Raw genomic sequence first — 9432 nt, forward strand, 5'->3', positions numbered from 1 at the left:
CCGCCGCGCCACCACCGCACGATTTCTGTTCTGAAGCATCCTGAAGCAAAGTTTTAACCCGAGGTACTATTTCTGGGTTAGCGGAGTCTGTAACCTGAAGCGTCTGTAACCCAAGGTAACACTGTAAAGTCTTCATCAGCTGGAAATGGAATATAAGGCACTGCAATGAATGACAAACAAAACTGAGCAACCTGCATGTAAGTTACACAGTAGAACAAAATATATAAAGAGGTACATACCAAATAATTATCAATGAAATATTCATACTAGTTGGGATCATGCTAGTGGATCAGTGCTCACTGGATAGTGTAGCTGCTGATGCTTACAGCACAAATGCACAGGACATATAAAGTTGACCACTGTATAACTTACATGCAGGTTGCTCAGTTTAGTTGTCATTCATTGCTTGCAATGCCTTATATTCCATTTCCAGCTGATGAAGACTTTATTCTGAAACAGTTGAACTATTCCGGATATCTCCTTTTGAAACTTTGGAGAGACGTCTTCCTTTGAGAGACGGCTTGGTGTTCCTCGCTATTCATTGATTTGTTTCATTCTTTGTCTGACTCTGATATATATAACAACTTCTAGTTACTTGTATATTTTGTGAGATATATTCATAATTTTGAAGTGGCTTTTTCATGTATTTTGAATGACATCATAACCGATTATATATTCACTAACAGTTTTTAGCCAGCGTTTTGCGTTTGCATTGTTGTACACTGAGAGGAGGAACAAGGGTACATCTACGGTGCATATAACAAAAATCAAGAGTGGCAACAATTGGGGGATGGATGAGTGATGGTATTCCTAGGCTTGGGATGTGGGCTGCAGGCAAGAGTGCAACATCAGCCACTGGTAGGTCCCAAACAGCCGGCTGGAGTGAGAAGCATGATGCAGAACAGCAAGCAATGGAAAGACCAAGCTGACATTTTAATGCCATGGCTTTCACTTCTACCATTATTTATCTATTGCCAATAATTCGGCCGCAAAGGAGAATTAGCTAACCAATTAGCTAAGGGAGAGAACAATATTGAAGGCAAAGCAGTGACAGTCAGGCTTCCTGCAATTGCTATTTCAACAGCACCATCCTTTTCTCTTTCCCTCTGAAGCTCTCATTGTATTGCTTTTCTTATCACACCTCACAGGGTGGGAAGAAATTAAAGTTCTGGGATGAGTTATCAAACAAACAGTCAGATAGCTGGAGTTAATTAGAATCCACTGCCCCTTTACATATGTGCAGAAGTAGTTAACCTGGAGGTTGTTGCCAAATTCTAGAACACCTAGTTGTTTTCTGCCCTTCTAACCCTTTCCCCTTATGCTTCCGCTGACATAATTAGTCTTACAAAAGTCAAAGGGCAAATAGGAAGGAACACCCTAAGAGTGTTTTGCAGGTCTTTATGAAAGGGGGAAAACATGTGAATGCAATAGTTTTGCCCCCTATTCCTTACTAGGCTGTAATGGATAGAAAAATGACACTCCAATTCAAGTGCCAACAGCCAATCAACGATGCTGGTTACTGCCAAACCTGTGTGCCATGAACAGCAGGAGCACCTAACCTTTTGCCATCCAGATGATGTTGAACTAAAACTCCCATCAGCCAGCTGACTAAGCTGGATGGTTCTGATGGTAATTGGAAGTCCAAAATATCTTTTTTTTTAAAAAAAAAAAGATTTATTACTTTTCCAACAATTTAAACGCTACAAAAAAAGAACAATACAAAAAGGAAAAAAGAACTATACAATACAATACAAAAACACTACATAACACTGACACAATAAACTAACAAAACAAAACAAAAACAGTTTAAAACACATCAAACAATTTCAGTATCTTATCTTTCATTCACTTATTTCCATGACCTCCTCACACCTCCCTTTTTGTATTCCACTTCTATTAATTGTTTCAGCAATTTCTTTCCATCTTCCCTGTTTTCTATCCTATAATTATCTTAACATATTCTAACCTTATTTTTTCCTTTAATACTCTATTAATCTATTTATACTTAATTCCTTATAACATTTCTACTAAAGCCATATAACTTCATTCCCACAAGAAGTCCAAAATATCTAGAAGGCAACAGGCTAGCTATCACTAGTGAACATGGATATCCTGAGTACAAGCAAAACCACTGAGCCTTCAGGAAAGATAGGTTGACTTTGAGTTTTCAAAGTGACTGGAAGATTTAGCTGCATGTTGGGTTCTTTAGAACCCTCTGCATATATTCTGCCTTAAACATAAATAGACTATGTGTAATATATATGTAATATTTAGGCTTCGTAATGACAATCACTTAAAAAATATTATGTACAACTTTGAAATAGCCCATTTTTTTGTGCTGAGTACATTCAAAAAGCAAATTAATTCATTTTATGGAACAGTACATTTTTGGAAGTTGTTTTTTTTAATCCATTCCATTTTCTTTAGAGAAGTGGTAATTAATTTGCAGTCCTCTAGATGTTGTTGGATTCCTGTCAGCCCAAGCCAGCATGATGGGGTCAGAGATGATGGGAGTTACAATCCAGCAACAACTGGAGGACCAGAGATACCCAACACTTGCTTTAGAGAACAAAAACCTTCCCCCATATTGCCCAGCATTATTGTGTTTCTCCCAGCACTAGGTGTAAAATTTCTACAGCTAGCCTTGATTTGGGCTTGTATATGTCAACCTTCTTCATACAGGCACAAAAACAAATAGCTAATATTCAAAAAGTAGACATAAGACACAAAGTGTCACAGATAAAGTGATATTAGTACCACATAGAATGTCTGGGTAGGTAATAAACTCCCAACTTTAAAGATCTTTAACTTTAGAATGCTGTAAGAGTGTAATATATGCCAGGGCACATATGTATTAGCATGGGGGAATAAAACAGGACTTATTTAAAAGAAAAGTAAAATTAACTGAAGGAGCCCTTAACACAGTTTGATTCACTAGACTCTAATACTTTGAGAATACATGTACATAAAATTTTGGGATAGATTTGAATTTCCAACATTTCTAGGCTCACATAGTTCTCCCAAAGACAACTGAGAGAATGTTATCAGGAAGCTTAAAGAATGCTACTAATTGCCTCCTATTAAATTGTGGCTCAGGGCAATAAAGTGTAGCTTGTAAGAGCTACCCATAAGTTTGCCATTTCAAAAGCACTTAAAGGCTAGAGATCAGAAACATCTATGACCAAAAGCTTGTTGTACTGGCCATTTTCCAATTATGATTTAAAATGGTTTAATTACTTCAGAAATTATTCCCTGCTGAAGACAGGCCCAGAAGTTTGTTTTCAATCTGAAACACCCAAACTTTAAGGTCGACATTAACAGGCTTACAGAAATGTAGAGAGTCAGAGGAAGATGAGCTGGAATAACTGATTCTAAGGCCAGCTGAAACAGCCAGCTTAAAAACCAAATAAGATTTGAGAGGATGTGACAGAGATACTTTAGTAAGTCTGGAAGGTAATGCCTAGTTATATTTCATCAGCAAGACTAAAGGAGGCGGAGGTTTTTTGCTCACTGACTGTTTAGCTCACAGAATTCCATGTGTGCAACACTGCCCAATGACTTCTCAAGTGACATAAAAGTTGTGCAGACACCAAGAATATCCCTTGTACCTGTGACAAAGCAACAGAAACACTAGAAAAATTATCACCTTCCAAACAATAGTTATGTTTTATACAGCACCCCTCTTAAATTCATGATGATAGCAGTGTTAGAAACTCAGATATATAAGCTAAGCACCAAACAGTTCCTTAAACTAAGGTTACAGTCACCAAAACAGAAGGTCTAGTTGTCATTTTGGGGTAAGACAGCTCTAAAGACTGTGACATCTGGCTATTTCAGATGACAACCTTGAGCTAGGTTAAGAACTTTGAGAACTTAAAGAATAAAAGTCACTTGATCCAGGGACAGTCTCTCTCTCTCTCTATATAGGGTATATATTGCCCTATTTCTATCTCTTTCTGTTAATGGTGACATGGACCATTCATAACATAAGAATGTTCTTCACTACTGTGAGCAGGGCAGTGGGGTGGTGTAAGTGAAGACAAGCTACAACAATTAAGTATAACACCGTTCACCACTCCTGCTCAGGCTGCATAGAAAAAGCATTTTGGTTCCTGAAGTTCGTTCTAATTGTGCAGATAAAATTTAACTGATAGAATTCTACAGAATGCCGTATTAGTGTGTGAAAACAGTCAAGAGCCAATGAATGCACCTTCAGGTGGTACAGGTGCAGGCACCATCCTGGTGGCCAGTCATCTTCACTTGGTCACAAGTGGCTGGTAGCTAGGTGCAAAATGCACCAGGCGCATGGCTAATTTTGAATACTGGGTGAAAGGGAATTGCATAAGAAGCAAGAATGAACAGGGTAGAAAGCTGTGAACAACCATATCAGCCTGGCAGAAGATATTGAGTTGGTATACGTATAGGGCTTCACTGATTGATTAACAGATGGACATATTTGAGCATAGGAAGACATTATTCCTCCCTCAGTCAAATGGCTCCCAATCAAGGAGAGTGTGTGTATTTGTGTCCCCCCTTGTCATGTGGCTCGGCTAACTTTAATCTGAAGTGTAATTCTGTCCCATTAAAAAGAAACCCCATACCATGTCAATTGCAGCCAATCCTTACTAACACAGGATAAAAGACAACTAGTACCAAGCCTGGAGAATGGAGGACAGTGAATGAATATCTTGTGCCACAGAAGCCAAATGAAACTAAATAAATGGGTGAGCTAAAAACCAGTATTTTCAAACATATGTTATTATACTCATAACCAAAGATTTTGAAAGGTCTAACAAGAGAAATGTTTCTCTCTATTGTGAATAACATGGGATTTTACAGTGAACAAGATTTAGCCTTTGTCTCTGTGTTACCATTCCCCAAAGGAATTTTGCCTGAAGATGGTAATTTGCTTCTCTAGTTAGGTCTCAGATGAAATAGCATTTTTCTTCCATTTAATTTAATCTGTTTGTGGGAACAACATTTAGAGAAAGGAAATATTCTTTTCACCCCAGAAAAATCTAACCATGAAGTGCTCGTTTTAAAGGTTAAACATGGAATAGACGGAATGTTAAGTGATCAATGAATAAGACCCCAAAAACATTTAAAATAAGTATTTGCCACATTCAATTATTTCCATAACAATCATCATTTTTTTAAAGAAACTGGCCTTCAGCATATTCCCAGGTGCCAGCATCAAATTCCTAGGTGTCTTGAATTTTTATCCAGTGCTGGCCAAGAATGAAGGAAATTCTGTTATATTATTGATTACATAATGAGTATTACTAAAGCTCGCTCTGAGAAAATCAATCCATGATCTGTTACTTTTACAAAGAATTCCAGAAGAACCTCCATCTAATTTAAGCATGGTGTAGTGATTAGTAGCTAACTAGGGCCATGGAGATGTAGGTTTAAATCATCATTCAGCCATGAAGCTCACTGGAAGACCTTAGGCTAGCCTATCTCAGATTAATGTTATCTCAATTTAACCTACCTCACAGGGTTGTGGGGAGAATAGCACAGGGAGGGGAGAACTAGGTATACTGCCTTGAGGTTCAAAGGATAGGACAAAAGTAGAATAAAAAAATGAAAATACTTGCCACTGTTGAGAACGTAGTTTGATCACTGTGAAGTCTACCCAATGCTACCTATCCATGGTACTGACTATGAAATGGTTTAGAGTGGAAGGGTGAGCAACATCTAGTCTCATGCCAGATGGGGCTTTGGTGATCAGGGACTGAAATAATACTGGGTTTGCAGTTTGCAGAGTATTTTGTTTGACAAATGTCATACCCACTCTATTCCTGTCCAGTTACAGGGACAAAATGCAATTGGCGCTTATACATTGAGAGTAATTTGTTTAGCAGAACTAAAGCCCATGCTTTTAATGTATTTTAGGTTGCAATCATATTCCCATTTACCTAGGAGCAAACCCTGTTGAACTCAATGGGGCTTACTTTTGTACAGACCTGTAGAGGACTGTGCTGTTAGTATGATTAAATTTTTTTTCTGGCTTAGACTTTCTTTCTGCTGCTGCATTTGATTATTTTTATTTATGGTCATTTTATGTAAACTGTTTTCTGACGTTTTAAGCTTAAAACCAGCAAATAAATACTACCAACAACAACCCACCTTTAGCAGTACTGTTCTTAACAGCCCGGTAACGAATGGGCATCTATCACAAAGTCTGTTGCTCTAGCCATAGGTGCTTGAAAACAATAAGACTTACCGGCTCCTTATACATAGATCCACATAATACAATGGGATCTTATACCCCATATCTATGCAATGCCAGGAGAAAATGAAGCTAAGATGGAGAAGTGTCATTAAGAGCCTAGAAGGAGCATGCTACCTTTTGAAAACACATTTCCTCAAAATGCAGAGGGCTGATGAGTGGTTAAACATGATTTATCTTGGCTTTACTTAGCTCTCACTAATCCACAATGCTTAACAACTTGTCAGGAGTTTTTTTAAAAGATCCTCCTCCACTGGCAACCACAAGGGAGGTGATATAATGCAATGGCCCACAAAGAAAGTAAAGTTTTGAATTTTGCCTCTGCTATGCACCTGCAAGGCAGCTGCAGGCAAGCCATTCTCTCTCAGCATCAGCCTCTTTCCTTATCTGCAGTATGTTGATAATACTAATTTACCCTCTAAACTTCTTATAAGGATGACAAGATTGGTTATTTGAAGACTGAAAGTACTCTGAAAATGCTAAGTATCAACAACAAATCCTAGTTATTCTTCCCAAGGTACCAAAGAGCTCCCTATTAACAGAGCTTATCTTTGAGATATCCAGGAGCTACCAGGCCATTTAGGAATACATGCAGAGTCTTCACCAGCTAAGACGGGACTAACAAAGGTATTGATCTTTCATCTTTCCTACACCCTATCCCTTCTTCAGAACTCACACTTCCTTCTGCTCCCTAATACAAATCACATTTTGAGCTTTCACATCTTAAATTAAGACCCCATTGTATTATCTTTCCTCACTTCAAGCAATCCATCAAGCCTTTCAATATCTCCATCCATACAAAGCAACACCCAATTTCTTCATTTAATTAATGAAATAATAATAATCTGGCTAGGTTTCCCCAGCCATTCTGAGTGGCTTACAGGTTACAGTATATATAACATAGTAAAACATCAAACATTAAAAACTTCCTGATACAGGGCTGCCTTCAGATGTCATCTAAAAGTTATGTAGTTCTTTATCTCCTTAACATCTGAAGGGAGGGCGTTCCACAGGGAGGGCGCCACTACCATTATGCAGGCAGGGGATGTGTGTTCCCACCTTCTCCCTTTATAAGAGAAACCAATGATAACTTCATGTTCATTCATGCAAAACTTAACTTGATCAGGCATCCTTTGCATGAACCTCAAATCTTCATTTCAGTTAAACCTCCCCTATGAATTTCTACTTGCAACTTCAGAGCACCTCCTATCTCTGTGCTGTCCGCAGATAAGTTAATACCTCCGTCTCACCCTCTTTTGCCACTCTCTTTTCAGTAACCAAATCCATGTTCTTAAGACTCCCAGCAGAATCAGTGTCAACCTACTCAGTCATTTCCCATCTGAGCTGTTGCCTGACATACCCTATCTGCAGCATTGGCCCCTGTCAAATCCATCCAGAAAAGAACCTGTAGCCAGCTAATGAGGAACCCACATTGGCACTTGTCATCACAATTTGCTTTCCATTCATTGAGTATTCAGTATGTCCCAATACACCCTTCAAAGCAGGAGCAGCCATCAACCTTTCACTATACCCTCCTCAATTTACCACCACCACCACCAATCCCAGAGGCCATAACTCAGTGCATTGCATGCAGAAGGTCCAATGTACTATCTCATGTCAAGGAGAGAGTTCTCTGCTTGAAACTGCCAATGACAGGAATGAGACTGGGCTTGGTGGAGCAGTCATCCAACTCAACTCTTATAGGGCAGGGATAAAATCAACATGGTGCCCTCCCAGATGTTAGTGAACTACAAGTCTCATTATCCCTGCTATTTGGCTATGCTGCCAGGTGCTAAAAGGAAATGGAACCAAAAAATATTTGGAAGAAACCACATTGGCTACCCATGTTTTAGATGTTCACCATCACTCTGTGGTAAAGCACATACTGAAGCTCTCAAATTCATTTCTGGTTAGAAAAGACAGCAGCTAGGTTGCACAGGTTTATCAGAAGCACCCACAGCTCAGTTGCACACCACCTACTTTGCTTGCAAAAGGTCCCAGGTTAAATCCCCAGCATCTCCATCAAAAGGATCACTAGGAAGACTGCTAGGAAAGGCCTCTGTGTACCTGGGAACATGGAGAACTGTTGAGATGACAACAGCAGTGTGTCTGGGTTAATGATCCAACGCATCTTAAGGAAGCTTAACATTCACAAGGGTAGCCAACATGATGCTCTTAACTCCCATCAGGCTCTGCTAACATGATCAATGATCAGGGATAATAGGAGTGGGAGTCCAAACATCACGGGGGGGGCCCCTCTGGATGTAGCAATCCCATATTTTACCGGCAGTACGAACCACCTCATGCAGCATGGGAGCAGCCTCAAACTTCAGAGAGATGCTTCCAGGCAGAACAGGGCTGGGCTAGGTTGCCTGATGCTCAGACCGCTTCAACTGTTAACACGGAACGTCCCTCTTACCCCTCTGCTCGAAGCCACCTTCATCCCCACAGAGCAACGCCGACCTCCCCTTTTCCCGCCTCCTTGTGGGATGCCCTGGAGGTCACTCCTTTGACACCCCGCCACCCTGAACCAGCCCTCCTGGGGGAGGAATTCACAGCCTTCCCCCCTCCCCAATAACGTCATCCCCGTTCAGGGCTGGGGAAGAGGCCTACCACCCCGCCCTCCGAAGACCCAGAGCGCGAGCAGTGGAGGTGAGGGAGGCGCCCCCCCCCCAATTCCAGGGCGCCTCAGCCCAGCTCCCTTACGACCCTCCGCCCACTTCCGGGCCTGGAAGCCGGGCCCATCTCTCCTCACCTGACCGGACGGGAAGGGGACGAGGAGGGAGGGAAAGCGGCTCCGAGAAGCGGCAGGGCGCGAGACAGGGCCTCTACTGGCGGCGTCGGAGCAAGGCGGCCATGGCGTGACGTCATTCGAGCGCGCCGTCGGCGGCGGCGGCGACGAGACGGCTAAAGAGAGAGTGTGAAGGGTTTGTGGAAGCGCATGCGCAGAGGCGCCCCGGGCAGCGAGAGATTAAGAAAAAAAAAGAAAGGGGTGTGGCGGCGCATGGTTAAGCTCCAGAGAAGTAGTCGGAGGGCGGGGACCGCCCCTAGAAGGGTTAGCAGCCAATCAGACAACCTAACCTAGAGATGGGGCGGGAGACAGAGCTTTGTTGCGCTTGCGCACTGAGTCCTTTGAGCACTTTTACTGTCCAGAACTTGTTTCATAGGCACTGTAATATAAAGCAAGAATGGTTCTGAGC

At 41.3% G+C, this 9432-nt stretch overlaps 1 protein-coding gene across 2 annotated transcripts in view; it reads right to left on the reverse strand.

Annotated features, from left to right (window-relative positions):
• The window catches only part of ZC3H18 (zinc finger CCCH-type containing 18), a 55772-nt gene extending 46551 nt beyond the window's left edge, over positions 1-9221 (reverse strand). The window contains exon 1 of one of the 2 annotated variants that reach the window (XM_083626238.1): positions 8988-9221. The gene's annotated coding sequence lies outside the window, so the exon portion shown is untranslated. The remainder of the gene's footprint in view (positions 1-8987) is intronic. The other variant, XM_083626237.1, reaches the window with a different exon arrangement.
• Positions 9222-9432: the final 211 nt, after the last annotated feature.

This window comes from Podarcis filfolensis, assembly GCF_964270895.1.
Source record: "Podarcis filfolensis genome assembly, chromosome: 8".
Lineage (NCBI taxonomy): Eukaryota > Metazoa > Chordata > Lepidosauria > Squamata > Lacertidae > Podarcis > Podarcis filfolensis.